At 46.0% G+C, this 8,122-nt stretch overlaps 1 long non-coding RNA gene across 1 annotated transcript; it reads left to right on the top strand.

The window, feature by feature from the left end:
• Positions 1-4,914: 4,914 nt before the first annotated feature.
• LOC127912219 (uncharacterized) lies at positions 4,915-6,527 on the top strand. Its single transcript, XR_008081578.1, has 3 exons — positions 4,915-5,277; positions 5,406-5,549; positions 5,776-6,527. It is a non-coding gene; the product is annotated as an uncharacterized LOC127912219 (long non-coding RNA).
• The last annotated feature ends 1,595 nt before the right edge of the window (positions 6,528-8,122 follow it).

Raw genomic sequence — 8,122 nt, 5'->3', positions numbered from 1 at the left:
CTCATTTACATAAGTATTCACACCTCTGAGTCAATACATGTTATAATCACCTTAGGAAGCGATTACAGCTATGAGTTTTTCTGGGTAAGTCTCTAAGAGCTTTGCACACCTGGACTGTACAATATTTGCATTTTATTATTTTTTTAATTCTTCAAGCTCTGTCAAATTGGTTAATGATCATTGCGAGACAGCTATTTTCTAGTTTTGCCATAGATTTTCAATCCGATTTAAGTCAAAACTGCAACGAGGCCATTCAGGAACATTCAATGTTTTCTTGGTAAGCAACTCTAGTGTGCATGTGTCATTGTGTTTTAGGTTATTGTCTTGCTGAATGGTAAATGTGTCTTCCAGTGTCTGTTGGAAAGCAGACTGAACCAGGTTTTCCTCTAGGATTTTGCCAGTGATTAGCTCTATTCTGTTTATTTTCATCCTAACAAATTTGCCTGTCATTGCCATTGACAAGAATACCCATAACATGATGCAGCCACCACCATGTTTGAAAATATGTAGAGTGGTACAAGTGATGTCTTGTGTTTGCCCCAAATATAATGCAATAGAATTTAGGACAAAGTTAATTTCTTTGCTACATTCTTTGCAATTTTATTTTAGTATCTTATTGCAAACAGGATGTTTTTGTTTGTTATTAATGTTATTTTTTTCACTTAAACTATGTAGCTGTTTTAAAGTCACAATTGGCTTCATGGTGAAATCCCTGAGCTGTTTCCTTCCTCTCGGCAACTGAGTTAGGAAGGATGCCTGTATCTTTGTGGTGAGTGGGTATATTGATACACCATCCAAAGTGTAATTAATAACTTCACCATGCTCAAATATGACCTTTACTCTTCTTTTCGAGGCATTGGAACACCTCCCTGGCCTTTGCCTCCCTGGTCTTTGCCTCCCTGGTCTTTGCCTCCCTGGTCTTTGCCTCCCTGGCCTTTGCCTCCCTGGCCTTTGCCTCCCTGGTCTTTGTGGTTGAATCTGTGTTTGAAATTCACTGTTCGACTGAGAGACCTTACAGATAATTGTATGTGTCGGGTACAAAGATGAGGTAAGTCATTCAAAAATCATGTTGAACACTATCATTGCACACAGAGTGAGTCCATGCAACTCATTATGCGACTTGTTCTTACTCTTCTTACTTGCCATAAGAAAGAGGTTGATTGACATTTCAGCTTTCCATATTTCTTTCTCCATTTCTTTTACATTCTGGGTTACTGTGTGTAGGCCAGTGACAAAATATCCATTTCATCAATTTTACATTCAGGCTGTAATACAAGGAAAACATGGAACAAGTGAAAGGGTGTGAATACTTTTTGAAACCACTGTATACAGCTGAAACGTCACCACCCCCTTTCAACCCCCTTAAAACCCCCTACAACCCCCTTTCAACCCCCTTACAACTCCCTTTCCACCCCCTTTCCACCCCCTTTCAACCTCCTTACAACCCCCTTTCCACCCCCTTTCAACCTCCTTTCCACCCCCTTACAACCCCTTACAACCCCCTTTCCACCCCCTTTCAACTTCCTTACAACCCCCTTTCCACCCCCTTTCCACCCCCTTTCAACCTCCTTACAACCCCCTTTCCACCCCCCCCTTTCAACCCCTTACAACCCCTTACAACCCCCTTTCCACCCCCTTTCAACCTCCTTACAACCCCCTTTCAACCCCCTTACAACCCCCTTTCCACCCCCTTTAAACCTCCTTACAACCCCCTTTCCACCCCCTTTCCACCCCCTTTCAACCCCCTTTCCACCCCCTTTCAACCTCCTTTCAACCTCCTTTCAACCCCCTTTCAACCCCCTTTCAACCTCCTTTCAACCCCCTTTCAACCCCCTTTCCACCCCCTTTCAACCCCCTTTCAACCTCCTTTCAACCCCCTTTCCACCCCCTTTCAAGCTGCCTTACAACTAGAAATTAAAACACATCAAATCTGACTTCTTCCAACTTTATTTACACACAGTAACCCACAACATCTAAGTGAAGATTTTTTTTACTCTGAATATTAATTCAAATTAAAACAGTATAAAAGCCTATTTGGATAACACTCCTCCTCCTCGAGTTAATACTTGTTGAAACCACCTTTTGCTTGAATTACAGCCACGAGTCTCTTTGAATACATTTCTACTAACTTCGCACACCTACACAGAGCAATATTTCCCCATTGTTCAAGCTCAGTCAAATTGCACGGTCACCACTCATGGACTGCACTCTTCAAGTCATTCCACAGATTCTCAATGGGATTTAGGTCAGGTCTCTGACTAGGCCACTCAAGGACATTCACCTTCTTGTCCATCAGCCACTGTATAGCTGATTTGGTGGTGTGCTTTGGGTCATTGTCATGTGGAAACGTGAACCATCTTCCCCTTTTCAACTTCCTGGCAGAGGGCTGCAGGTTCTCCTCGAGAATCTGTCAGTATTTTGCACTGTCCATTTCCCCTTTCATCCTGACGACACGAACCCGAGGGGGGCGCTCCAGTCCCTGCTGAAGAGAAACACCCCCACAACAGGATGCTGCCATCGCCGTGCTTTACTGTAGGCATGGTGTTCTTTGTTTGGAAACATGTATTGGGTTTATGCCAGACATATCGTTTTACGTTCAGGACTAAATGTTACATTTTGGTCTCATCTGACCACAGCAGCTTTTGAGAAGGCCTCCGAATCGACACTGTGCTTTCTGGCAAAGCTCAAAACGAGACTTGATGTGGCTTTATTTGAGGAGTGGTGTTTTTCTTGCCACCCTCCCATAAAGGCCAGATTTGTGGAGTGCTTGTGATATTGTGGTCACATGCACACATTGACCAGTCTTTGCCATAAAGGCCTGAAGCTCCTTCAAAGTCGCCATTGGCTTCCTGGTAGCCTCCCTGATCAGTCTCCTCCTTGCCTGGTCATCCAGTTTGGAGAGACGACCTCTATGCTGGGTGGCGCCATACGCCTTCCACTTGGTAGTAATGGTCTTAACTGTGCTCCGAGGAACATACAAAGCCTTTGAAATCTTTTTATATCCATCCCCTGACTTGTGCCTTTCCACAACTTTATCTCGTAGATCTTTTGAAAGTACCTTTCCACCCATAGTGGATTCTTTGCTTTGAACTGCACTACTGAGTGCAGTGGAGTCCTCTATGAACAAATGCTTTATTTGAACTGCACTACTAAGCAGTGGAGTCCTCTATGAACAAATGCTTTATTTGTGATCTGGAAGGTGGTTGGTTACAACTCAGCAAGTTTGCAATTGCAATTCTAAAGGGTGGGGGTGTTTACTTATCCAAATAAGGTATTTTACTGTTTTAAATTTAACACATTTAGGAAAAAATTATCACTTGTGGGTTACAGTGTGCAAATAAATCCAGAAAAAGTCTAATTTTCTGTGTTTTAATTTCAGGCTGTAAGGCTATAAACTTCAGTTAGTGCTAAATACGGCTGCTAGAATCTTGACTAGAACCAAAAAATGTGATCATATTACTCCAGTGCTAGCTTCTCTACAATGGTTAACTATTAAGGCAAGGGCTGATTTCAAGGTTTTACTGCTAACCTACAAAGAATGACATGGGCTTGCTCCTACCTATCTCTCTGATTTGGTCCTGCCGTACATACCTATACAAGACGCAGGCCTCCTTATTGTCCCTGGAATTTCTAAGCAAACAGCTGGAGGCAGGGCTTTCTCCTATAGAGCTCCATTTTTATGGAATGGTCTGCCTACCCGTGTGAGAGATGCAAACTCGGTCTCAACCTTTAAGTCGTTACTGAAGACTCATCTCTTCAGTGGGTCATATGATTGAGTGTAATCTGGCCCAGAAGTGGGAAGGTGAACGGAAAGGCTCTGGAGCAACGAACCGCCCTTGCTGTCTCTGCCTCGCCGGTTCCCCTCTTTCCACTGGGATTCTCTGCCTCTAACCCTATTACGGGGGCTGAGTCACTGGCCTACTGGTGCTCTTCCATGCTGTCCCTAGGAGGGGTGCGTCACTTGAGTGGGTTGAGTCTCTGACGTGATCTTCCTGTCCAGGTTGGCGCCCCCCTCGGGTTCGTGTCGTCGGGGAGATCTTCATGGGCTTTACTTGGCCTTGTCTCAGGGTAGTAGGTTGGTGGATGAAGATATCCCTCTAGTGGTGTGGGGGCTGTGTTTCGGCAATGTGGGTGGGGTTATATCCCTCCTGGTTGGCCCTGTCCGGGGGTATAGTCAGACGGGGCCACAGTGTCTACATCTTGACCATGTACTGTTATAACCTCCACCCCGCACAGCCAGAAGAGGACTGGCCACCCCTCAGAGCCTGGTTTTGTTCTAGGTTTCTTCCTAGGTTGAGCTGTTCCTAGCTACCATGCTTCTACATCTGCATTGCTTGCTGTTTGGGGTTTGAGGCTGGGTTTCTGTTTAGCACTTTGTGACATCGGCTAATGTAAAAAGGGCCTTATATACCATTTGATTGATTGATTGTTAGCTAGTTACAGGCTAGCTAGTTCTTCAGCCAGCAAGTAACAAAAGGGGGGGAAGGGTTGTTCGACAATCTGACACAGTTTTCTTGTTGTCACGCCCTGGCCATAGAGAGGCTTTTATTCTCTATTTTGGGTAGGCCAGGGTGTGACTAGGGTGGGAATTCTAGTTTCTTTATTTCTATGTTTTCTGTTTCTATGTTTTGGCCGGGTATGGTTCTCAATCAGGGACAGCTGTCTATCGTTGTCTCTGATTGGGAATCATACTTAGGCAGCCTTTTTTCCTTTGTATTTTGTGGGTAGTTGATTTTGTTAGTGGCACTATAGCCCTTGTAAGCTTCACGGTCGTTTCCTTGTTTCTTGTTTTGTTGGGACATTTGAAAATGTACTCACACCACGCTGACGATCTACCCACCACCAAAGGACCAAGCATGGCCAGGAGAGGCCAAAATATTTTTTCGGGGAGGCACACGGGACGGTCGGGGAGCCGAGGTTGGACCAGTGCCAGTCGGGGAGAAGAAGGTGAACTTGGAGGGGAGTGAAGGGAGTGAAGCAGAGACAGTTAAGGAGTTAATGGGGAGATTGGAGGAAAGAGTTAGGAGAGAGCTGTTGTGTTGGTGCATGAGGCACGACATTCACCCTACAGAGCGTGTCCTCTCCTCTCCATGACTCCATAGAGTCCATACTCGTACTGAGGTGCGAGCTAGCCGTCTGGTGAAGACTGTGCCAGCCCCACGCCCCAGGCCTCCTGTGCGCCTCACCAGCCCTGCACGTCTTGTGCTCTACGCTCCAGACATCCAGTGCGCCTCCACAGCCCGGTTCATCCTCCTCCAAGGACCAGGCCTCCAGCAGGTCTCGCCAGCCCGGTGAGTCCTCCTCCAAGGACCAGGCCTCCAGCAGGTCTCCACAGCCCATCCAAGGACCAGGCCTCCAGCAGGTAAGCCCGGTGAGTCCTCCTCCAAGGACCAGGCCTCCAGCAGGTCTCCCCAGCCCGGTGAGTCCTCCTCCAAGGACCAGGCCTCCAGCAGGTCTCGCCAGCCCGGTGAGTCCTCCTCCAAGGACCAGGCCTCCAGCAGGTCTCGCCAGCCCGGTGAGTCCTCCTCCAAGGACCAGGCCTCCAGCAGGTCTCGCCAGCCCGGTTCATCCTCCTCCAAGGACCAGGCCTCCAGCAGGTCTCCACAGCCCGGTTCATCCTCCTCCAAGGACCAGGCCTCCAGCAGGTCTCGCCAGCCCGGTGAGTCCTCCTGTCCAGCAGGTTCCACAGCCCGGTGAGTCCTCCTCCAAGGACCAGGCCTCCAGCAGGTCTCCACAGCCCGGTTCATCCTCCTCCAAGGACCAGGCCTCCAGCAGGTCTCCACAGCCCGGTTCATCCTCCTCCAAGGACCAGGCCTCCAGCAGGTCTCGCCAGCCTGGTGAGTCCTGTGCCTGCTCCACCGGCCAGTCCGGCGCCTCCAGCGACGGTCCCCAGTTCGAGGCCTGCAACGAGGGTCCCCAGTCCGGTGCCCGCAATGAGGGTCCCCAGTTCGGGGCCGGAAAGGAAAATGTACGCTCACCACCCTGCACCTTGGTCCTGTCATTTCCACGACGACGTCCATGACACATGTCATCAAATCTGTCAGTGCTGCTTTGAATCGCATCACAAGATGCGATTCATACCTCTCTGCAGCAGACAGACTGTACTGATACCTGCATATACAGTACTGTGCCTTCAGACCACTTGACTTTTCCAACATTTTGTTGTGTTACAGCCTGAATTTAAAATGGATTCATTTGATTTTTTTTTGTTGGCACTGGCCTACACACGCTACCCATAAAATGAAGTGGAATTGTATTTTCCATTATTTTATTCTGTATTAAGAGTTTAAAGCTGAAATCTCTTAAGTCAATACATATTCAACGCCTTTGTCATGGCAAGCCTAAGAAAGTTCAGGAGTAATCATTTGCTTAGTAATTTCAATGTTCAAAATTGTGCACTCTCCTCAAACAATATCATGGTATTCTTTCACTGTTATAGCTACTGTAAATTGGACAGTGCAGTTAGATTAACAAGAATGTAAACTTTCTGCCAATGTCAAATATGTCTATGTCCTGGGAAATGTTCTTGTTACTTACAACCTCATGCTAATCACATTAGCCTACGTTAGCTCAACCTCATGCTAATCACATTAGCCTATGTTAGCTCAACCTCATGCTAGTCACATTAGCCTACGTTAGCTCAACCTCATGCTAATCACATTAGCCTACGTTAGCTCAACCTCATGCTAATCACATTAGCCTACGTTAGCTCAACCTCATGCTAATCACATTAGCCTACGTTAGCTCAACCTCATGGTAATCACATTAGCCTACGTTAGCTCAACCTCATGCTAATCACATTAGCCTACGTTAGCTCAACCTCATGGTAATCACATTAGCCTCCGTTAGCTCAACCTCATGGTAATCACATTAGCCTCCGTTAGCTCAACCTCATGCTAATCACATTGGCCTCCGTTAGCTCAACCTCATGCTAATCACATTGGCCTCCGTTAGCTCAACCTCATGGTAATCACATTAGCCTCCGTTAGCTCAACCGTCCCATGGAAGTGACACCAATCCTGAAGACGTTTTTTAAAAGAATAATGGGTAAATATTACACAATTCAGGTGTGTAAAGCTCTTAGAGACGTACCCAGAAAGACTCATAGCTGTAATCGCTGCCAAAGGTGCTTCTACAAAGTATTGATTCAGGGGGTATGAATACTTACAGTATGTAAATGAGGTATTTCTGTATTATTACTAAAAACACGTTTTCACTTTGTCATTATGGGGTTTTGTGTGTAGATGGGTGAGACAAAAAATACATGTAATCAATTATGAATTCAGAATTAAATTGAATTAACACAACAACAACAACAACAACAACAACAAAATGTGGAGTAAGTCAAGGGCTATGAATACTTTCTGAAGGCACTGTACACATAGCAGCACACTTACATTGCATGTGTTCGTAGCATCAAATTACAATACATTCACAGTATCGAAACAAAATACATATAGAATCGTAAGAATCTCAATACATGTCATGTCAGCACAATAAGAATCGTGATATAATATCGTATCTTGAGGTCCCTGGAAATTGCCAGGCTTACAATCCATGCAGAGACACATACGTACATACGCACAAGCGTGCACACAGCATCAGGCTTATGTGTGTGTGTGTGTGTGTGTGTGTGTGTGTGTGTGTGTGTGTGTGTGTGTGTGTGTGTGTGTGTGTGTGTGTGTGTGTGTGTGTGTGTGTGAGTAAGCATTGTGATGACTTAGCCGTGCTAATGTCTGCATTATGCTGATTGGTTTCAGTAGGTTAAACTAAAAGACCAAAATGCACAGACATACACACTCAGGAACACGTGCACGCGCGAACACACACACACACACACACACACACACACACACACACACACACACACACACACGGAATCCTACACGGTGCAATCACAAAGTGAGTGAAAGTTCAAAGTTCAAAGTCTTGGCTGAAAACACTCAAAGGGATCAGTGAACGGGGCAGAATGAGTTTACCCAGTTTACCTTTGGTTGGAACTTGGTGGTAGCTGGTAGAGTCCTAGTCTGGGTTTTACATATCTAATTTAAAACCTTGTTAAAAGCCAAATAGGCAGAATAACTAGGCAGAATAATAATCCACGCCAAATGAAACAAAACCG

This window comes from Oncorhynchus keta, chromosome 26 (genome assembly GCF_023373465.1).
Source record: "Oncorhynchus keta strain PuntledgeMale-10-30-2019 chromosome 26, Oket_V2, whole genome shotgun sequence".
Lineage (NCBI taxonomy): Eukaryota > Metazoa > Chordata > Actinopteri > Salmoniformes > Salmonidae > Oncorhynchus > Oncorhynchus keta.
This window is presented reverse-complemented; position numbering and strand designations above follow the sequence as displayed.